At 45.5% G+C, this 24,203-nt stretch overlaps 1 long non-coding RNA gene across 1 annotated transcript; it reads left to right on the top strand.

The window, feature by feature from the left end:
• Nucleotides 1–21,425: 21,425 nt before the first annotated feature.
• On the top strand, nucleotides 21,426–22,939 carry LOC147377195 (uncharacterized). Its single transcript, XR_015136121.1, has 2 exons — nucleotides 21,426–21,561; nucleotides 21,941–22,939. It is a non-coding gene; the product is annotated as an uncharacterized LOC147377195 (long non-coding RNA).
• Nucleotides 22,940–24,203: the final 1,264 nt, after the last annotated feature.

Raw genomic sequence — 24,203 nt, 5'->3', positions numbered from 1 at the left:
TATGATGAGAATTTACTTAATAAGCAGGTTAACTTTTGGTGAATTCCCCCCCCCCCCCGCCCCCAGCAGATCTCAGAATAAACCCTAGACACCAGATGTGCTATCACTCCTGCACTGAGAAGGGAACTCACCTACTGCTTCTTTCACCCAAGAATCATCACACATCAGCACAGGTGGAATACAGCTCCCATCTGAATTAGCATCAACTACAGACTGTCAGTGTTTCCATTCTTCAAACTGGGGAAGAGTAAACCATGCATCTCCTTTGGACTTTGGTTTAGATACATCTGTTTTGACTATATCACTGTTTGCTGAAGTACACTGAACATAACAATTAAAAAAAATCATTGATAGAAAACTATCAGAATTTAGTAAGTTCTATTTATTATACTTGGAGAAAAGAAAACTGCTAACTGGTCACACTGAGGACATGATTAATACAAAAGTTACATACACTTAAGAAAATTTATTAAAGTAATATGAGAATCACAGCATTTCCTGTTATGAAATGACAGGCATTTTCATGCAGCTTCCAGGTATACTGTTCCATCTGGTGTTCTGCTTCTGTCTTGAAATGCATTTTTGCATAATAAAAACACATTGATAAAGACATTTTGAGTTTTCCTTAGCTATTTATAAGTACATTTTTTTAAATTTATTGCTAGTTTATATAGCAAAAATGTTTTATTCTGTGTTGCTTTGAATTATATACAATTAAATTAGAAGGAAATGAGGACCCCAATACAATAATCAAAATAGATATCCTTTTGTCTGCTAATCTTTAACATGGAAACTTACTGAATCTTAAGTAAAATAGCTGATATGTGGAATTTTAACATGTGTGTAGAAAAGATTTTCTTTTCTTATAAAAAATACTGGCTTTTCAAAAACCTAATTTAGAATTCAAAGAATTATATTTAAGAGTACTTATTTTATAATATACGGAGAAGGTAATGGCACCCCACTCCAGTACTTTTGCCTAGAAAATCCCATGGATGGAGGAACCTGGTGGACTGCAGTCCATGGGGTTGCTACGAGTCGGACACGACTGAGCAACTTCACTTTCGCTTTTCACTTTCATGCATTGGAGAAGGAAATGGCCATCCACTCCAGTGTTCTTGCCTGGAGAATCCCAGGGACGGGGGAGCCTGGTGGGCTGCCGTCTATGGGGTCACACAGAGTCAGAAACGACTGAAGTGACTTAGCAGAGACTTTATAAGTCCTGCATGATATAATATGGGAATTCTCTGTAGTTCAAATGGTAAAGAATCTGCCTGTGATGCAGGAGACCACAGTTCAATCCCTGAGTCTGGAAGATCCTCTGGAGAAGGGAATGGCAATCCACTCCAGTATTCTTGCCTGGAGAATTCCATGGGCAGAGAAGCCTGACAGGCTACATTTGTGGGGTTGCAAAGAGTTGGACACCACTGAATGACTAGCATATTTTATAATAGTAAACAGGGAATCTTACTCTTAGGAAAGGAAATCTAACTTTCCTCTGTTCACATCTTACAGAATACCTTTCCAAGGTTTCAGAACTTTGTGAAATATTTGTAGTAACCTAATCATTCTAAAAATACACAATCTTTCCAAGTCCTACAATTGGCAATGTTTTAAACATAATTTGTTTTTATATAAAGTGCCCATATATCCCAGCAGATTAGTTGTAAACAACCTGTAATTTACACCATGATAGACATTTTGTCTTCTTTTAATATCACTATCTTATTTTCTACAGTATTTCTATTATCTGCATTAGGTTGCAGATTTCTGTGAATAGAAGGGCGCTGTATTATTCACACTTTAATCCTCATAACAAAGTTCTAAAATATTAGAAGTTCTTTGTAAATATTTGGTAATAATTAAACATTTGATTAGTGAAAGAATAGTGATCTAGACAATCTTCTCTTGCATGATACATTTATCTCATTGTGGACTCACAGTTTCCTTTAAGGATAGAAAGATGATACACTCTCTTCCTTGCTTTTCCTTGATTATGTGTGTGTGAGTGTATGTGCAAGCATGCGGGAGTGCAAACACACACACGCAAATACACAGGCATGATGCATCGAACAGTACATTCTAATTAGCCATCTTGAAAACCATGATTCAAGCCATCAAACATCAAAGACCTCAACGATCTGATGCCTGTTTGGCAACAAAGAGAATGCGATTAAACCAAAGAGAGACCAGAATGTATGACTCAGCCCCCACCCTCTCCCTAACTAGACTTCTTGTAGGTTTAACTTCCCAAGAAGACATGCTCTCAAGGTTGGTTTTTCTCCCAGTGCTTTCTGTTTTAAGACCCATCAGGTAGAGCGAAGGGTGAACCCGTGGAGGGCAGACACACACATAGATGGCGGGAGGGGACAGGGCCTTGTGTCTGAGTGAAGGGGTGTATGCACCCCTGGAGTCCAGGCACATCGTGGAAATGGGGCTCCCCCATATCTCCTATCATCTTACACCTCCTCAGTCATGGAGATATGGACTTGTTTTATTTGGGGGTTTTCTAATGGAAAAACAAAACTCTTCACTGTAAAATCTCAGGTAAGGGAAGAACCTATGGCTCTGAATCCTTGGAATGTTCCTGTCCAGCAGCAGCTTCCCCAGAGTCCACTCTCATTCCCAACCTGACTTGTATACACTCGTATAACACTTACATCCCCCGAAGGAAATACTCTATTACTACACTATATTTTGAATTAGCCATGAATGAGAAGACACATTGTAGAAAATTATCTATGGTAAAATGAAGGACAAATGAATTATAAAACTTTTTATAACTTTCCCAGTGTAATATTTTATTTATTGGACTTTCTCCATAAAATCGCAGGTTCCATAAGGATGGAGGGCATATAAGAAATTATTATATGGACCAGATCCAACACCTGGGAAGTCCTAATAATGTCTCCTTGAATTGAGAACTCTATCCAAGGCCCACATTCTAGCTTTTTACTGCAAATAGAAAATTCAGATGGTTTTTCAAATTGAGTTTTTCAAACTAAGCTTTTCAATGCATCAGTTTAACAGAGAACCTACAGATTCAAACTCATCCTTATTGCAATAATCAAGTTACATCACACATGAGATGCCTGTTCCTTGAGGTTGTGCAGTTAGAAACTGTCCACATAATCAAGGAAAGAGCACAGGTTTCAAAACCAGCTGTGTCTTTAGGAGAGTGGGGGGCGCACAGTGTGGGGGGGAGAGCATGTCCACATCACTGGAAGGGATCAGCTCCTGATTAAGGGAGTTAAGAGCATCCATGTTCACACATCGGATTTTCAGAGAAGTGCTTGGAGAGGAGAGTGGATTGGATCTGAGCTTGGCTGTCCCCGCTTGTAAAGGAGAGCTGAAAATGCCAGACAGCAGAGGTTCTCAGAGCAGCCTGACAAGGGCACTACACAGAGTTCCCTCAAAGTCTGCTGTGCTGGTTCAGCTTGCCTACAGTAACCTAAGTCCCCACATAATTACAGCAAAGAGAAGTGTGCCTCGGTCTCCCATCCAGATCTGGAGGCAGGTAGCCCAGTGCTGGTCTTGCAGGGCTGTTCCAGAGAGCTTCTCTGTCACCCAAGGATGACAGAGAACGGATGAGGGGTAGGATAGAGCTACCATTTCTGGGTTTACATTCCCTGAAGCAGAAGAGGGGAGGAGAAAGGGCCTTCCTCTCCCTCCTAGAAAATATCCTGGAAGTTGCACAGCTTGATTTTCTTCCATCCTGGAGGGAGAGCATAGTCTCACAAGCAACCTCTTTGCGAAGGAGGCTGGGAACACCTATCATCTTAAGCAGTCACGTGCTCCGTTAAGTTTAGTGCTTAAGGCTCCCTGATGGCTCAGTGGTAAAGAACCCACCTGCAAATGCAGGAGACACAGGTTCAGTCCTTGATCTGGGAAGATCCCATGTGCATTGGAGCAACTAAGCCCATGTGCCACAACAATTGGAGCCTGCATATCTAAAGCCAGCACTCCAAAACAAGAGAAGCCACTGAAATGCGAAACCCAGGCACCACAGCTGCAGAGTAGCCTCTGCTTGCTGCAACCAGAGAAAAGCCCACACATCACCGAAGACCCCAACACAGCCAAAATAACTGAATACTACTGTTAAAAATGTAGTGCAGTTACTCCAGGAGACAAGAGGACCATGTGGGCTGGTGAATGAACTGGTGCTCTTCTTTGTGTTCTGTCTAAATCTCTTTCTGGGCCATGTCACAAGGTCCAGCAGAATGTTTGAAGCAGTGTGAGGCAGGTCTACTCCTGCTACTGAGCATAAGTTTTTGTGTTTGATGCACAGTGAGACTAAGCAAACAGAGAGAAAGGTTTTGGCAGGGCCACGCATGGAGACAGGTGGCAGGTGCCCAACATTGCCTGAGCTCCCTAAAGGGTTAAATGGCAAAGCATTTGTAAAGTCAGGGGAGGGAGAGGTGAGTTGGTTGATGCGAGCTTCTTGGTGCAAAGACCCTTTGTCCACACAGGTAAGGCCACGATGTTCCTGTAAACCTCTGACAAGAAATGTATGTTAGTCTCTGTTCTGTAACTTCTCTCTATATGCATGAAAAGTGTTGCACTGAAAGTTCGGCATTAAGAATGGGCTCTTCTGTATTGTGGGCTACAACCTACATTCTTGAAGCAAAGGCAGTAGAATAAAAGGCTGAAGTAAAAGAGACACCTACTGTGGAGTCAAATTTGTTCTTCCTTATAACATGTCTGACCGCCCTGCAGCCAGAATGCTGTGCCCTGAATGCCCAGCTTCCTTCCCATGGGTGTGGCTGTGATGGACCTAAGGTCTAAGTGTGGAGGACGCTGACGGTGCCTTTGTCCTTTTGACCCTCCCAGGTCAGGAGTTCTTACTGCCAGGAGTTTAGGAAAAAGCCTGGGAGCCTGGGCCCTCCTGAAGTCAAGGATAAAACGTGTGAGAGCACCGGCTTTCTGCAGGTAGGAGTAACTGCTCTGGGTCCAGCCTCACCCAAACATTTTACCCGCATTTCTGGTTGTTAGATATTATGTATTTTCCCAGAATACATAGCTATAGTATTTCCGCTAAGAGTTGTCATTAATTAGTAAAGGTAAGCTTCTGAGGATCAGGGGAGAGCAGTGGGTTGAAAACGTGTAGAGCATTCTGGGAAGCACCAAGTTTCAGAACCGCATTGCTTCATCTTCCCCAACAGTCCCCAGACTATAGTTCTTAAGAGATCTTTCTAACTTTCAGGTAACTGATTTTTTCCCGAAGAGTGGAATTTTTATTTTTTACTTGTAATTTTTATTTTGTTACTTTAAAGCCAGGCTAATATCCTCCCTTTCCTTTCCATCCCCAACACAGCTTTCAACTCTGTACACAAATAGTTTGGGGCAAACTGAAGTTGCCGTTGGATGTGTCACATTGTGCACATTTGGAGGCTCGTGTGTTTTTCATTTTAAGTTTTAAAACACGATTTGGATGCTTAGATCCTGGAAGGTCAAGATACCAGGCAAGAAGGCAGCTCCCTGCTCCCCATTGTTGGATACAGTACAGCCTGGGCTGCAGTTCAGCCCCTGTGACGCGGAGAAAATCCTGCTACCCAGAATAGCACTTAGGCGGGCTTCTCGTTTTAAACAAAATGCATTTTCTCTGTGGCCTTGGTGGTGCTCTTAGGGCTCACATCACAAAGGCCAGTTCAAGTCATCTGAGGGGGAAGGCGGTCCTCACTCAACGTGCTGGTTACTTTGTAGCGTCCAAGAAATGGCAGCTGGTTTCAGGTGAAGTCATTCCAGGTAAAAATAAAAGAACTTTTAAGCGAAAAAAAATCCAGTTCCAGAAGTCTTTCCAGCCTGGTAAAGTCCCAGGTTTCATTTTGTATTATCTATTCTAGAAGTGCTTTTTTTTTTTTTTTTTTTTTTGGTCCTCTTATAAAACTTGGCCTTCCCTGGTGGCTCAGATGGTAAAGCATCTGTGTACAATGTGGGAGACATGGATTCAATCCCTGGGTTGGGAAGATTCCCTGGAGAAGGAAATGGCAACCCACTGCACTACTCTTGCCTAGAAAATCCCATGGATGGAGGAGCCTGGTGCAGGCTACTGCCCATGGGGTCGCAAAGAGTAGGACACGACTGAGCGACCTCACTTATACAAACTTACCGCATTAGAGGGTGGAGCGCTGCTACATGCAGCAGTTTGATTGCTTTTACTGTTTCTCTATAGAAATGTTTTATTGACCACTCATTCTGTGGGTCCCAGACCATAGCATGGGAAACAGTTTCTACTTTCTCCTGTCTTTATGAAGCTGACTCCAAGGAAGACATTTTTAAAAACACCTGTGTACATGCAGACAATGCAGCAGCTACTGTCAAGGATTCGCTAGTGAGCATAGATTAGATCTACACCATGTGTCACGTCCACTATGATCCTTGAAGGAGGCAGGACTGAAGTAGCTTCATGGAGCTTTTCTCTTATTTTCAAGAATTCCTTTAGAAGATGTCCAATTCTGTACCATTAATCCCCACTGTTTATAGCAATTCTCAGGCTCTCTAACAAGGTGGAAGTGCAACTCATTCCTTTAACGCTCACTGTAAAAACCTAGAGCTGGGGGAGCCCTAGTTCTAGGTTGTGGCCTGACTCTGCGCCGTCACAGACAACAGCACCTGGACCTGCACGTGGGGTGGCTTCGGGCGCTGTTCCTGGCCTGGGGGGGGGCACCCCGGTTGCCAGCCAGCTGAAGAGAAGTGTGAATCCCTCTCATCATCTCCACTCCCAGTCCCACTTGTCACAAACCTCTGTGAAAGCAGATGTTGGGGTGGATTTATGTATGACGTGTCAACCTTTGTGACGGCACAGTGAGAAAGCAGCATGGGGCATGTGGCAAAACTGAGCTGTGAGGCAGTGCCAACACAGCCTCGCCCCCCCACTGAGGGCTTCTGCAGCATTTGTGACCTCACGGTTTCTCCAGCGTCCCCACTGCACTTGGCCATTGGCTGCAGCAACGCAGCAGAGACCCATCTAGGGATGAGGCTGCCTCGAGGAGCTCTTGGCTGAAAGTTGTGTCCAGACGGCACACCCAGCACGTGGGCAGTGAGTGTTCTCTGTGCCAGGGGTGTCAGCGGCATAGAGATGTTCACCGCAACTGGGGCTCAGTAGGATGCGAGGTGGAAGCGGGAGACCTGTCTGAATCGTTTGTCTTTTCAGCGGGCCGCCCTCCCAGCAAGCGGCATCAGCGGATTTTGGTGGCAAAGAGCCACTATGGGTAAAACTTAAGTTTGAGTTTCCACTTTCCACTAGATTCTTTTCTGCTAGCAGTCACTACCGATTCTGGTACTGAAGACTCTATTATCACCAAATCAAGGGTAGGTCCACTCAAGAGCCCAAACTCACAGGATGCCCAGGAAAACCAACCGGCAAGTGTCTTGGTGCACAACCTGCCGCCTGGGGGAGAGCATGGAGGATACCCCGGCGGACAAAGGCGCTAACTCATAGACTTCCCAGCTCTCAGGGTGTGGCTGTGTGCTCCAAAGACGTGCCCAGTGGGCAGCTTGATCACCTTGCCCTGACTTTACTAACCCCCGCTGCCTGTCTGAGGGCTAAGACACAAGCCTCAGGGAGGACACAGCCACGCTGCCACCATTTGCTTCTGTGATGTCTGAACCTCCTAGTTCCCCCCCACCCCCAAGGCCAGCTTCCTCACCTCCTCTCACTGACTTTCTGGCTGACCAGAATGAGCCCTCTGCTCTGAAAGGTTGTATCAGACCATTTTTAAAGTACTTGAACAATATGGACCAAATCACATTTTGCCTGTCTCTCCGCATTAGCCCCTGTTTAATCTGTCATCCTGAAACCAAATAGCACCTACTAAATTCCCCAGTGGCCAATGTTAGGTATACAATAGTAAAAGTTACAAACCTGTGGTAAAAATAGTGTGGGAATGTGTGCATGTAAATAATGTTTAAGCCTTGCAATTTTTTTTTTTTTTTGCAGGCTATGGCTTAACCCAGCACACTGCCTGGGCTTACAGGAGAAGCCATTAACACCTTCGAATCAATCATACCATCACTGAGGGAAATTCAGAACAGTGGAAACGGTAAATTGACCTCTAGTTGGCAAGACCGCAGTAACAGCGCTGACTGGGGCAGACAGTCCTGTGGGACCAGCAGAGAAGACAGACATGGGCGACACCTCCTCCTCCTCCTTCCACCACTCCACACGGGAGCACAGGCCAAATGGAGTTCACAGCCTCTCCTTGCTGAGTTGGCCAAGAACACGCTTCACACGGGTGATTCAGTCGTGGCATCTCCCTTTTATTTCAAGTTGGATCTTCTCTGCCCACCTCCACTCACATTTCACTTTGGCCTCAATTCTACACTTTCGTGGGCAAACATGTGGCCCAGTGGGGAGAGCTGACCCCTCTGGCCATGAAAGCCTGACACTGAGGCTTAATGTATTTTCATATTGTTTATAGTTCTTACTTGATTGTGATACAATATTTCAGTAATCGTTAATGCTGAGGACGTTTGTTCAGTGACAAACAGGTTTAGTGACATCCTGGTGAGACTTGTGAAGACTAGAGAAAGCCAGAGAAGTCACAACTAAAGAGTTTTTGGAGAACCCCATGCCCACGATGCAACTGGAGAGGAGCTGTCAGCTAGGGCTTCCCACCCCGCTCCTCTTGACCCCGTTACTGGATCAAGAGGCCACGTCCGCTCTCGTGACCAACCCTCTCCCTTTTCTCACCACACCCCAGGGGCACCAGCTGGCCCGCACAGCGCATCCTCACTTACAGTGTATGAACAAGCGGCACCACTTCTCGTAAAGAATACAGTGAACACGGTGCAGAGCCAGCACCTGCCAGTGACGCGGAACTGAAAACCACAGAGTGAACCAGAGAGGGCTGTTTAGACTATGATGTAACTTACGAAAACAAAACGGATGAAAACCCATTTATAGCAGTTTTTATTTTTTCACCAATGCTTGCATAAAACAATTGGTCGTCTAAGTAGTTCAGTTCAGTCACTCAGTCGTGTCCGACTCTTCGCAACCCCATGAATCGCAGCACGCTAGGCCTCCCTGTCCATCACCAACTCCCGGAGTTCACTCAGACTCACATTGATGCCATCCAGCCATCTCATCCTCTGTTGTCCCCTTCTCCTCCTGCCCACAATCCCTCCCAGCATCAGAGCCTTTTCCGATGAGTCAACTCTTCGCATGAGGTGGCCAAAGTATTGGAGTTTCAGCCTGAGCATCAGTCCTTCCCATGAACACCTAGGACTGGTCTCCTTGCAGTCCAAGGGACTCACAAGAGTCTTCTCCAGCACCATTTTTCAAAAACATCAATTCTTCCGCACTCAGCCTTCTTCACAGTCCAATACTCATATCCATACATGACCACTGGAAAAACCACAGCCTTGACTAGACAGGTGTTTGTTGGCAAAGTAATACCTCTGTTTTTTAATATGCTATCTAGGTTGGTCATAAAATAGAGGAAAACAGAATGGGAAAGACTAGAGATCTCTTCAAGAAAATTACATACCAAGGGATCATTTCATGCAAAGATGGGCTTGATAAAGGACAGAAATGGTATGGACCTAACAGAAGCAGAAGATATTAAGAGGTGGCAAGAATACACAGACCTGTACAAAAAAGACCTTCATGCCCCAGATAATCATGATGGTAAGATCACTGACCTAGGGCCAGACATCCTGGAATGTGGAAGTCAAGTGGGCCTTAGAAAGCATCACTACGAACAAAGCTAGTGGAGGTGATGGGATTCCAGTGGAGCTCTTTCAAATCCTAAAACATGATGCTGTGAAAGTGTTGCACTCAATATGCCAGCAAATTTGGAAAACTCAGGAGTGGCCACAGGACTAGAAAAGGTCAGCTTTCATTCCAAGCCCAAAGAAGGGCAATGGCCAGAGGATACTCAAACTACTTCACAATTGCAGTCATCTCTCATGCTAGTAAAGTAATGCTCAAAATTCTCCAAGCCAGGCTTCAGCAACATGTGAACCGTAAACTTGCAGATGTTTAAGCTGGTTTTAGAAAAGCTGGTTTTAGAAAAGGCAGAAGAACCAGAAATCAAATCACCAACATCCACTGGATCATGGAAAAAGCAAAAGAATTCCAGAAAAACATCTGTGTCTGCATTATTGACTATGCCAAAGCCTTTGTGGATCACAATAACCTGTGGAAAATTCTGAAAGAGATGGGAATACCAGACCACCTGACTTGCCTCTTGAGAAACCTGTATGCAGGTCAGGAAGCAACAGAACTGGACATGGAACAACAGACTGGTTCCAAATGGGAAAAGGAGTATGTCATCTAAGTAATCTGGTTCTAAATATAGGTTTTTAATTTTGAAATAACGCAGCTTATTTCACACCAAAAATGTACCTTTGAAGCCAATGCTAAAATCTGCCAGTGACTTCACCAAAGCAGTTTCTTCACATCTTTAGAGACGCCATCAGAAAGTTTCCAGATTAGGGGAGCATTTCCTGGGTCACAGGCAGCCCTTGGGCATTACAGTGTTTACTGTAAATGGTGGCGCTGAGAGAGCTGGCAGAGTGACTCAGGCTCCTACAGACACAGGAGTGGTTTGTCACCAGGGACATCTGTGGCAGGTGCGGCCAGTGCGTGGACACAGCCCCCAGCCCGGCCCCCGCCCCAGGCGAGCTGCCCTGCCAGCCTCCCTCCCATGCCACTCCCACCCCTGGGATCAACAAGCCTGGGACCCTGTGGGCCACTCATGCACTCTTCCCCTTCCCCACTCACAGGTATGGACAAGTCATCTTGGTGCTGGTTCCCAGAGGAAGGCAGTTCAGTCCCAGTCCCAGGAACACCCGTGGAGGGGGACCCCATCCACGCAGAGGCTGAGGGCTCTTCACAGAGGTGCAGATGTTCATGGTGGCTGGAGGACTTCAGTGCCTGCCCTCTGTGTGGTCTCACCTGATGAGCAAAGCCCTTTAAACCCCAGGGGCAGTGGGAGTGTGTCTCCAGGGCAGTTGAGGCTCAGATGTGTCAACGATAGAGAGGGCCTTCCAAGTTCCAGGGCACAAAGTCCTTTCTGAGGTGGAAGCATGAATGGATCTACAGAATGGAAACATTGGCTGAACGGGTCCCGAGTACAGGGTTTCTGAGACTCGAAGAGACACCAGAGGAGGGAAGAGTGCCGTGAAGACCTGAGATCTGATGCCACCTCGCTTCTCAGTTTGGGAGGTACACGTTATTGTACTTAGGACTGTCCGTAAGTCAGAGCAACTGCTTCTCCCTGGCTCTGATATTCAAACTTCATGATAGCAAAATATATGAGAAAGGAGCTAGGGCCTTCAGTAGGTTTTATCCTCTGTCCATATACAACCCGCAGTAGTGCTCCAGGACACCCAGCTGTCCCACTAAACACTCAGTGCTCCCTCCCCCAGAGCACATCCACAGAGGCCCCACTGCATTCATGGCCTGTTTGAGATACCAGGGCACAACAGTGGATGAAACAGGAGCCCAGAGATCCCCATCCTTAAACAACAGGCGGACGCAGAGAGGCAGAGAAAATGTACCCAAAGTCCGATGGTAATGCGCTTCTTGGAGAAAATCAGAAAGCTTAGGGAATAAGTAATGGATGACAGAGTGTCCTGGGCTGAGAGAACAATTGCAGAGACACTGAGGCCACAGTGGGCTGCGTGTTAAGAGTCTCAGTTACTAGATTTTTTAGTCAGTTTCACTTAAGTAGCTCATTAGTCTGCTTACCAATTCTCTTGTACTCAGCATACTGTATTGCAATGATTCACAGTGAAAAACTAGGGTGACTTTTGAGTCGTTGTTTACTTGCTCACTTGTCTCTGATGCTTTGCGACCCCATGGACTATAACCCACTTGGCTCCTCATTTTATGGGCTTCTCAAGCATGATTACTGGAGTGGGTTGCCATTCCTTTCTCCATGGGATCTTCCTGACCCAGGATTGAACCCATGGCTCCTACATGGGCAGGCAGGTTCTTTACCACTGAGCCACATGGGAAGCCCTGTATTTAATATGCCTGGTAAGTACCTGATACATATAATGCAAGGTCTCTCTCCTTGGATAACCAGTCTTTTGGAGACAGATTTAGAGGCCACCAGACTTCAGCTCTAAGCCCTCTTGATGACTCAGGCCAAGCAACTAGGACACTTGGCGCCTCAGTTACTAAATTTGACAGTTTGGTTTTGCCAGACAACCTTCTGGAGGGGGAAGCCCGGCTAAGCTCCTGGCCCCTGAAAGATGCTACAGCTCTGCTGTCACCCAACACTGTTCTCTAGTAATGCTGATCTGCACCATGGAGGGGGAACGTTGACGGGGGGAACATTGACGGAGGGAACGCAGGAGCTGGGGAGTGTGGTGGTGCCCAAGCAGCACTGAATCCAGGGAACTGGACGGGGCCACTTCCAGCTGGTCCTCGCAGGACACCAAGGGCCACATCCCCAGAATGTGTGCGGTCAACTACAGATTGGCACTTGCCCTCTACCTCTACAATGATTACAGCATGTCACTGCAGCTGCTGACCTTCAACACCCCTGACAGTTTAGGGTGGAGAGGAGCAAGGAGGCACTATGTGCCTTGAAAAAAGCTGGCAGAATGTCAACATTTTCAAGAGATTTTATTAGCCCCGTTCTTGTATCTCATTTAGAAAAGCACAAAAATCCTTCATGGTGAGTTCTGATGACTAGCAATACTCCATTAGACTAGCAGAAACTTGCCAAAAAAACGAGCTTGATTGCACATACTCCCCTTCACCACTCACTTGCTTTACCCTCTTTACAGAAGTTTCTTAACGCCTTCAGAAATGCTGTCTTCTGGGCTATCATTTTGCCCCAATAAAACTCAATTCTCAATGTGTGCTTTTTAAGAGACAAACTCTCTGGGACTAAAAAGTCCCAGGCTGAGGACAGCCCACACAGGCCTAAAAATGTGTGGGGAGCAGCCCCCACCCAGGAACCTGGGGAGCCCAGGCTCCAGAGCACACTGGGTGGTAAAGCCGGGCTGGCAGGGTTCCCAGCCTGGTGGCATCAGTGGCAACACCACCCGGAGGATACCTGGTTAAAAGACTCCAGGTTGTGGAAGATGAGACTTTCGCCACCTCTCTCATCTCCAGTTGCCACTATTACCCCTCACCTCTGCACAGGAGCTCTTTTCATTAGCCGCCGTCATGAGGCACCCATTGGTGTCCTGGTCAGGGTAGATGGCGTGTGGGTTTTTGAGAAAAGGCATCAGGACTGAGCTTGTGTCCACTGAGCTTGATGGTGGCTCAGGTGTGGTGAGGTGAGGGTCTGCAGGAAAGCAGGGTGTGAGGCCGTGGACAGACAATGCATAAAATGTTCACGCTGGGAACTTTATCTCATTTTTACAAATGTTAGATTTTGTCTGTGTATGTTAATGATACAACAGACAATTCTTCGGTGGAAAAAACACTATATAAAACACGGAAGAAGCTCGAAAACACTCGATGCGTGACATCCACCCGTGTGTACGAAGGCCTCTCCACGTCTCCAGAAAACCCAGCTTTTCTGGAGGCAACCTCTGCTCACCGCACACCCAGGATCGCGGCCGGGCTCAGCCCTCTTCCAGACCATCCCTGAACGGTGAATGCCGGTCCCGTTCCCCGACATTCGGGCAGCTGACCTCCAGGCCCCCGGCAGAACCGCCAGCACGCTGTTAGCACGCCGTGAGCACCCCGTTAGTTCGCGCTGTCACTCACGGCGAGGAGACCTCCGTGTCTGGCGCACAAGCGCCGGGCCCAGGGAACCCCCAGGAGAGGGAACAGGGGCGCTCTCAGCGGAGATGTTACAGGGCACGGCCTACAGGGCGTCCTGTTTGTTGAGCCATAGAATGTTTATAGCCGAACTGGAAAAACCAAAGTGCCCGCCGGTGAACTTTCAAGATGTCACCAGGATGGACCCAGGCCCCCAAGGGGCGAGGACGCACCCCAGGACTGTATGCGGATGCCCTGTCTGTGGGAAAGAATGGGCCTCTGGAATCCATCTCCAGTCCCTCCTAGTTTCGCATTCGGGCCGGTTCCTGCTCCAGGGGGAGAGGTAAACTACTGGGATTAGGATGGACAAGACCCACTGAGGAAGAGTGTGTGCATTTGCCTCGTTCTTGCTCTGTGGGCCACTTGACAGTGGGATAAACGGCAGACAGGTCTGTGATCAAAGGCGGACAGCATCCCTCTGGCAGAGAAACGTGAAAAAGTGCTGGCCCCTTCGGGCGGGTGCCATCACCTGACTCGGGAATGTGGCCACAGTTATTCCCTGTAAAGTGGCTTCGCGCTCTCTCTCCCTAAAACTGCCAACTCAATCTCCAGTGAAAGGAGGTATCGGGTCCTCTCTGCTCCGGGGGCTCTCGCTGCTAGCGCCGCCGGCTCCCTGAACGCTCCCTCCGGGCGGGCGGCGGAGGCGCAGCCCCTGGGCAGGGCGCTGAAGCTCCAGGGGGAAGAAAGAAGTCGCTCAATCGTGTCAGACTCTGGGCCCCATGGACTGTAGCCCGCCAGGCTCCTCTAGCCAGGGGATTTCCCAGGCAAGAATACTGGAGTGGGTTGCCATTTCCTTCTCCAGGGGATCTTCCTGACCCAGGGATCGAACCTGGGTCTCCCGCATAGCGGGCAGACGCTTTACCTTCTGAGCCACCAGGGAAGCCCAGCGGGATGTCCCTGGGACGTCTCCGGTTCGGATCCCGGTCGCGGGCCTGTTGTCGAGAAAGGAACACCGCGAGCTGCTGAAACGCCAGAGAGCCTCCTAGGAGGTCTGTCTCAAAGCTGGCACCCAGCCCGCACAACACGCCCGGGCCGCGCGACCTGGGCCGCAGAGGAAACGCGGCCATCGGGGAGATGGAAACGCCTCACCGGGAGGCTGCCTCCAAGGAGATGCGCCCGGTTGACCCCAGCCGGGTGGCGCACACGCAGCCCAGAGACGCTGCATGGTCCTTGCTCACGGGGCTGAGAGGATTGTGAAATGGCAACCGTGAAAGTACTGGGAAAGAGCATGTGTGAGAATTATTTATATTATGCAGTTACAGAGTGGAGTCCTTGCACAGAACTTTAAAGTCCGGAAGTCATACTAAAGTTGAATAAACGACTACATACTGATCTTTACATATTTCACGAAGTCCAATGGTAAGTACCTGGAGAACATTTGTGCAAATGTGTATGCCTAATAAATTGAGGGTAACTTTGCTTCATGTAAAAGCATTTGGGAAAAACTAGTAAGAGGGACTAGGTTGGTAAGTTCTAGTACAATTACACAAGGCAGTCTCATCAATTTGTGTTTGAGTTATTGGTATATATTAAATGAAGTAGATCTATAGATACTGCAAAAATTGACAGTGCAACTTCAATGAAAACAAGTTGTAGAACTTCCAGGGGTGTTCTTCAAAATAAAATGCATTTATCTTCTGAAGAAACTCAGCTGGAAAGCCAAAGATAATAGAAAAGCTTAAAGGGAATTAAAAAAAAAAAAAAACACGAAGGAAACAGGTTTCCTTGTGACTTGGACTCTGGAGTCAGCAAGCAGACCTGGACGCCCTGACCTCTTTCCTCAACCTGGGAGTCCCCACTGCCAGCCACACGAATTCCTAAGATTGCCCCGTGTTAGTTGTATTAGAAATCACCCACCTAGTTCCTTTTAATGGTTGTGTTCCGAATACTATGCTTTTATATTAAGTAATGCTGGTACTCATACCAATCATCCCCATTCCAAGGCTCCTAGCCAGCCACATCTTGCATGGGTGTGCAACACTTCTCTGCATGAGCTTTGAGCTATTTTCCAGAGGAAAGGACATGCCCTTCCCATGAAATGCAGTACTGGGGTGCAGTCTCAGAAATGACAGAATGATCTCTGTCTCCAAGGCAAACCATTCAATATCACAGTAAACCCAAGTCTATGCCCCTACCATTAATGCTGAAGAAGCTGAATGGTTCTGTGATGACTACAAGACTTTTTAGAACTAGCACACCGAAAAAAGTGTTCTTTTCATCACAGGGGACTGGAATGCATAAATAGGAAGACTTATACAGGCGGTAACAAGCAAGTTTGGGCCTTGGAGCACAAAATGAAGCAGAACAAAGGCTCAGAGTTTTGGCAGGAAGGATGCATTGGTCATAGCAAACATCCTATTCCAAAAAGCACAAGAGACAGGTTTCCATATATGGACATCATCAGATGGTCAATGCTGAAATCAGACTGATTATATTCTTTGCAGAATATAGAGAAGCTCTACACAGTCACCAACAAGACCAGGAGCTGACTGTGGCTCAGGTCACGAATTCCTTATTGCCAAATTCAGACTTAAGTGGAAGGGAGTAGGGAAAAAGTGACAGATTCAAGGATTAGATCTGATAGAGTGCCTGAAGAAACTATGGATGGAGTTTTGCAACACTGTGTCCGCAGTGGTGATCAAAATCCATCCCCAAGAAAAAGAAATGTAAGAAGGGCAAGATGGTTGTCATGAGTAGGCCTTAAAAATAGCTAAGAGAAGCTAAGGCAAAGGAAAAAAGGGAAAGATACACCCATCGGAATGCAGAGTTCCAAAGTAGCAAGGAGAGAGATAAGAAAGCCTTTCTCAGTGATGAAAAAGAGGAAAGCAATTAGAACCGGAAAGAGTAGAGATCTCTTCAAGAAAATAAGGGGAAATCCAGGGTATATTTCATGCAAAAGACAGGCCCGAAAAAGGACAGAAATTGTATGGACCTCACAGAAGCAGAAAATAGTAAGAAGAGGTGGCAAGCAGAGAGTAAGTGGAGACTTTTCACTGTTCCTCCCCCCAAACCTCAGTTAGAAGGTGTGAGCTGTGGCTTATCCACTTAGACATGATGTTGCTGATAGGAAATACACCGACTGGTCCTAAATAATACACACATTCCCATCCCTGCTCTGACCTCCCCATCAGTGAAAAGGCCCTGTAACCATTCTATCCTCACTTCTGCTAAAGCAGAGATGGCAACATTATCACATCGCATTGCTATGTGGAGAATTGCATGAGATAATGAATTCACCAGTGCATAGTATGTAGTCACATTTTGGATCCTTTTCATCACTCATGGCCTGGTTCTATTTTGCCATTCTCCTCAAGCCACACAGACCCAGTGATTCCAAACAAAACTGCACCTTCCCTTGTACAAGGTTGGGGGGTGTGTGGGAAGCAGCTTTCTTCTGGGCCCACCCCCACAGCCCTTCAATTCAAGATCTAATTTAACCCTCAGAATAATTTGCAATATTTCAATATTTTGACATTTATTGAGCTTTTTTGTGGGCCAGAATATCTTTGTAAACTTTTCATGTAAGAAAGAAGTGTTATTTACTGTGTAGTTCTTGGAGTTCTTTATAAAATGTTCACTATATGAAGATGAATAGTGTCACTCAGATCTTCTACATGCTTAACAGATTTCTTTTTTTGGTCTAAGTGCTATAACAACAAAGTTGCTTTAATTAATAATTACATATTTTAATTTTTGCAATGTCTGTGTCTACTGTACAAATTTCTGTTCCATATGAGAAGCTTATTGAAGTTATATAAACTCATATAAAGGATTTCACAGGCAATTATAAATGCTTATTAAAATACCATAAATACATTGAAAATACAGAAAAATTTATTAACAGTTTATTAACTAATTCATAAAGTACTTAACATTTTAACATTAAACATGCTAATTCTTCAAGGAAGATATTTTTGAGAGTTTGAAATGTTCATGTTTTAGTCACAAGGTAAATAATACTTAAAATACATTAATTATATAAAGTTTCAAGGATGCAGGAGAGAAAAGAGTAAAATAGGAGAAAGTGGGCTTAGTCTGAATTCAGGCATATTTGTAAACGTTGTGACACTGTGAACTGAAGAATTTCCTCAAATTATCTGATTCACGTGTGCAGTAGAAGGTGATTCCTTTTGTGGAAAGTAAATGAAGTACTAAGAATGTTTAAAAGTTAGAAGATATGCAGAAAAGTCTGAAATATTTGTGAAGCATAGAATAAGATTTAATTATCCAGATATAGTACAGTGGCAAGAGATGTTTGAAAGGTGTTGGGAGGTTTGTGAGCCTCCCCAGGTTTAAGATGCTAGTTAGATTCAGCCATGGAAAAGCAGGCCTGTGAAGTCATCCAGGACTGGAATCTTGACAGCAGGTGTGATAAAAGGTCAGAAGTATATGGAAAGTGTTGGTCTTCATAACTATATGTTGAAATGACTTAATTTGATGAATATGACATAAAAATAATGATAGGTTGACACAGATATTAAGGGAGTGGAGTCAATTCAATGGAGGTTTTCCAAGCATTTGGGGTCAGGAAAGGAACTGAGTAAGAACTTCAAGTAGCTTTAATTACTTTTCTAAAAACTCTTTGATTTTTGTTTCCTTATACATAAACTTGATTCACTATTTCCCTTGTGAGAAGCACTAGCCAAGCCCTTCTTAGTGTTGACTCTGGGAAAGAAGATTTCTCCGCTTTTCTCTTGAATACTTCCCGTTTGCTGGTGCCTCACTGGCAGTTCATGCCCAGGTAAAGGTTCAGGAATTCATGACTTTAGGCCTGGAATTTATAGATCAGATTCAAGTCTCATGGCTTTCTTCTATTTCCTCAGGTTCACTTGCTTAGAGAACATACTGACTGTGAGATAATAAAATACAGAGGGAAACAGCTAACAGCTGAGTTCTTGGCGATGCATCTCTGTGTGACTGGGGGCTTGCTTTTTCTAGTGAAATGATAACTCTCTTTTCAGTGGTTAGAATGGTATCTTCACTTGTACTGAGTCTTCTAAGTGTATCCAGGAGGCATTCCAGGCTCTGACCATTAGTTCACATGCAGCATCTCTGGGAGGATTGTGGGGTGGACAAGCGCTAATGCAGAAAATGCCTCCTTTCCAGCATTTACACGGAGAGGCCTGAACCAGCTAGAATCTCCTGTTAATCTGAGTAGGGAGATGGGGAAGCAGCAGGAGGAAAAGGATCATCAGAGCTGTGAGGCTCCAGAGAGATCAGAAGGGAAAAGAGCCCTCAGCTCACAGGAGAGGTCAGGCTGGGACACTCCTTCACTTCTGCAGCCCCAGGGTCACTGGCTTGAGGAGGAAAATCTGTCTGTTGTAGCTTGTGAAGAATGACTGATGTGTGTTGAGGTGATAAGGGCAGCGCTTCCTAAGCCCAGGCCCACAGAAAGCTGGCTCCATCCTGCAGAGTACTGGACACCTCGTCGAGGTTCTTGGAGAACCTCAAGACTAGTGTTTCTGTGGCTTTACCTGGGTTTTTTTTTTTTTTTTTTTTTAATGTAAGAAGCTCTTACCTATTAGATCTTTCGGTCACTCAAGTGTCTCAGGAGGTTATGAAACTATTTCACACTTAAGAATTTGGAGGTTTATACTTGAGGAATTTTGCTCACAGTCACAGCTAAGTGGCAGAACATGGATATTGTTTGCCTCGTGCTTAGTCTGTGAATTTAATTAAACTTTGTGGGGAATAGAGCATATTTATGAGCTCCCAGGTACCAGTTTTATAATCACCAGTCAGGAAGTTAAAATTATCATTCCATTGTGGAATTTCCAGATGTTTCAAACTACTTTTCATGTGATGTTCCATCTTCATGAAAGTTACTCTGGATTTAGAATGTGCACATCTCTGGGATGTTTCTGAAAGGCGTATGAGCAGTCACCCCAGAGATATACGGGACTTGACCTCTGAGTTTGGTTTTGACCTACACAGCTCTCTGTCCCCGGTGCTGTCATCCTAAACCATCACCTCTGCACACTGTGAGCAATGGTGCCACTCGAGCCAGGACTTCCACCGTGTTTGTAGGAATCATGGACCTTCAAGGGTGAGGCTGTGAACTCATCCAATGAGGGAGGCTGTGAAAATGCATCCCAGAGGAAACTGCGGAAATATGATGCTTCTCAGAAGTATCTGGTAGTTTCCATGTGTACACACGTGCTCAGCTGCTTCAGTCATGGCCAACTCTTTGAGACCCTATGGACTGTAACCCTCCAGGATCCTCTGTTCATGGGATTCTCCAGGCAAGAATACTGGAGTGGGTTGCAATGTCTTCCTCCAGGGGATCTTCCTGACCCAGGGACTGAATCTGTGACTCCTGCAGTTCTTGCATTGTGGACAGATTCTTTACCACTGAGCCAACAGGGAAGTCTTGACAGTTTCTATAGCTGATGCTGATTCAAATGGAAGCTTGGCAGGAGTTTGGCATTATGAACAGAGTAGGAACCTATGGTCCTTGCCCCCCACCCACCATGTCCTCTGCCTGCCTTTTGTCTGTGGAAAACTTTAATCAAAGAATACGTTTAGCTAGAGAAATGGGAAATGCTGAAACAAAGGAATACAGTTAAAGGAGACTAACTGTAGTCCTTAAGCATAGTTGAGGATCTTTATTTCTTTCTCAAGGGCTATAGATAATATTCTGAGCCACATCCCATGTGCTGTCTTATAGATGCTAAAACACCAGGTGGGAGAAGTTAGCTACATGGTGCCTAGACTGTACCCAGGATGTGAGCTGCCACAATTCAAGAACTGGCTGCAAAGAAATGGGAATAAATGGACTCCAGAACTGAAGATTAACTGTACCTAAAGCAACCAAGATGACGCTGGTCAGACCACTAGTGACCAATTCAAATATGACTGTTAGAGATAACTGTGCTGTTTCTACTTGTAGTCCCACCCCATTCTATCTATAAAAGTTCTGACCCCCTGCTTGTTGAGAGTGGGCGGATTCAGCCTTTGGACAGTTGTCTGCCGGATTCTCCCCATCCCAGTTGCCAGATCTGAAATAGAGAAGCTTTCCTTTCCACCAACCTGGCCTGTTTATTGGCTTTTGACGGGCGAGCAACCAGACCCCACACTCGGTCTTTTGTAACAGATTTTGGCCGCCAGGACGGGGCTGCCTGCTGCTGGCTCCTGTGCTTTCACGGCACCTGGCTTACCTGGGTTTTCTAGGGGAGATCTATGGCCATGACAGTGTATGAGCCTGCTTGTGGTTAGCTAGCCCCTAGTAGGGTATATGGGACGTGTTTCTAGCAGCTATCAAAACCATTTGTTTTGAGAATCCTCTCTGTTTCTCCCCTTCTTGGCACTGGCCGCCAACTTGTGCTTTTCATTGGCGGAATGGAAACTTGCATCTAGGAGGAGTTGACAAGCTCCAGGAGTGGGTAAGTCCACTGCGCACTGGTGTGCACACAGCGACCTTCCCATGTGTGAGTGTTAGTGCTATGTGGGCATTCTTGCCAGTTGGTTCTGATGTGTGTCTGATGTTGAGGATCATTTGTGACCACGGACTGCTATTTAGGCATTTTTACCAGTTGGTTCTGACTCCTGGCTAACAGAGCAGGATGGCTGCAGCCCTCAGCAGGTGGCCATTGCTCTGTCTCTTTACACTGCTCCCTGTTACTAGGCAACAGGTCTTGCGCAGCCATTGGTCGGCGCCTCAGTCGGCCCCACCCAGAAGCAACCAACTGTTGACGAGTGTTAGTTGTCCTGCTCAACTATTGGTCAGCACCACGGCGGGCCCTGCCCACTGGTAACTGTCAGTGAGGGACCACTGGGGAAGCGATTCAGCCAGGGGTCAGTGGGGTCCTGGTCACCCAGTGGAGAGTGAGGTAAGAGGCAGACTCAGGCCTTCTCCGGGAGGCCCTCCAGATTCCCCAGCCTTCGGGCCGTGGGTGAGTGGAGGGCCCAGGGAACAGACTGGGGCTCCATCCCGCAGGGCTCCAGAGGCCTCACAAGGCCTCCACTGGCCTTGGTCCAGCCCTTGAGGCAGCGGTGAACCTCTCCCTCACCCCTGTCTCTGTGACCTAATAGCAGTGGCCGTCCGTATGAGTCACAGTTTGTGGGACCGGGTCTCCCCATTTGGGCAGCTGAGGAGACTGAGGGTCAGTTGAGTTGGGTGCCTGGCTCCCTCAGGGATGATAGCAGAGCATGCCTTGGAAACCTGGACCTGAAGGAGCTGCCAACTGAGATCTGCTTCCTCTCAACCAGGACTGGGACCTTGGACGGTGAAAGGTGTGCCTTGGGACCTTGCCCTTTCTTGTCAGGACAGAGAGTAACATTCATCTATAGAGACTTACAGGAACATCATTACCAGACCTCAGAAACAAACGTTCTGACCCCGAGAAGTCTGCAACAACTAACCACACCCATCCCTCAATTTTTGCTTTTAAGGGGGCTTGCTGAAAGGTTTCATTAATATTGGAGTTCTTAGGGCATGAGCGACCCATCTTAGGGCATGAGCGACCCATCTCCTTGTATGGATGTGTATTAAGCCTTTCTCTGTTCCAAGCTCATTATAATGTTTAGAATTGATAGGCCTCACTGTGTGCCTGGCACATGGGCTTGTGAATTCAGTAACATAACTACCCGTGAGGACTGTTTGTGTCAGGGAAATGTTCCTTTGGGACTCTGTACTGGTCACCCTCAGAGAGGGTTTGTGACTCATCTGTCACTCAGTGTGTGAGACTGTATTCCATTTGCGTGATTGGTATTCTTGCTGCCTTATGCAAAATGACAACTCATTAGGGCGCAATTAAGCAAAATTTTAGCTACAAAATTATAACTAAGACAAAGAAAGATGACTATTATTATTATTATTATTTTGAATAACGTATGGCAGCAGCAGATAGTGAAGGACAGGGAATCCGGGCGTGCTGCAGTCTGTGGGGTCACAAAGAGTTGGACACAACTGAGTGACTGAGCAACAAAAAAATGGCAACATTATTTTTTAAGCTTCAGGGAAAATTGGTTAAGATGAAACTCTTGAAACTCACAAAAACTGGTTCTTTTTGTATATGCAGTTAGGGAAAGCTAGCTTGATAAAACAGTTTTCCTGGCTCCTGAGAAAACAAAAATATGCCTAGGAGAAAGCTTGAAGTTAACTCTTATCAAGTCCTTGAAATACAAACACAGTCCACTTTGCCTGTGACTTTGGTCTTTGGTTAATTGGGTAAAACTTCAAGCTAAAAAAAAAAAAAAAAAGAAAAAGGAAAGAAGCCTTTCAAGAATAAGTATGTAAATTCGGCTATTCTATTATCCATAAACTGATTAGTTTAATTGCAATGGCTGATTCATAAAATGTAAAAAGATGAAAGAATGAGATCTCTGTCTGAATGTTTGTGTGTCTCAGCACGTGTGTTTGTCTTTGTATTATATTGCTGAGGTTAATTTGTAAAGAAGCTCTATTTAATTGTCCTTAAAAATATGGTCACTTACAAGTCAAAGAAATCTAAATTTACTTCCTTTTGTCTTGTAAGACTAGAGGGAAATTAAAGATGTTTTGGTTTATTAAACCTGTATGTTGTACTACTGAAGAAAAATTATGCTATGAAAAGCATGTATGTTTTTAGGGGTTATAGAGTATGTTCTTGAGTTTGCCAATCAAAAAATGCTGGTATAATATTTGACTCACTTAGTTTCATTAAGGCTTCAAGGAGTAAAAATTGTGATATGTAAAAATAATAAGGGAAAGATTTCTGTGTGTAAAACAAGTAGGATATGTGTTGTTGTGGAAGAGAAGATATTTTTGTTGAAGAAAAATGATAGTTTTTTCCTACAGTTCTTTGTTTTTTGACGAAGAAATACAGGACAAATTTGTTTGGATCTAAAAAATAATAAAAGGTTTGTGAAAAAGAAACATAGAGAAAAGATTTTTGTATATTGTCAGGATTAATGTTAGACTGAATTTAATTAGATATATAAATTTTGTTATTAACAGTAAACTGATGCAAGACTGAATTTGTTCTTTTTCTCTGTTAAGAAAACAAAGTTCTCCTGGAATATTGATCTGACTTTGGTAACAGAGGCTTCTAATGGAAAGTACTTGTTTGGTTTCTAGTTTTGACCCTAATGTACAGGATGGAAAAGTTGTCCAGTGAAGTTGTCACAAAGTATAGCTACTCATGGTGTGCAGCACTGCTGGCTCTAAGTTTGCTGCTTAAAGCACATGTGTGTTGTTTGTGTGACGACTGGGGATAGACGATAAAACATATGGCCTATAAAACATTCCCCCATTAACATAACTCTGAGCCTGTTCGTGATGTCTGATTAGTTTCTTCCCACTGGACAACTGGGCAAATATATAAACAAAGAAGAGGCCTAGCGCCGAGGGACACAGATCGACTAGAGCAGCCAGAGAGCCGCTCTGGCAACGTTGGGAAATGTATTGATTATCAGTGCTCCCTATGGAAGGAATTACAGCTAAAAGGGGGAATGATGGAAGAGATTTTCATATATTGAGGCATGGGGAAGT

The sequence above is a fragment of the Bos grunniens genome, chromosome 2 (assembly GCF_055505025.1).
Source record: "Bos grunniens cultivar Pamir isolate PY7600 chromosome 2, Bosgru_T2T1.0, whole genome shotgun sequence".
NCBI lineage: Eukaryota > Metazoa > Chordata > Mammalia > Artiodactyla > Bovidae > Bos > Bos grunniens.
Note: the sequence above shows the minus strand (reverse complement) of the source record. Positions and strands in the feature narration are given on the sequence as shown.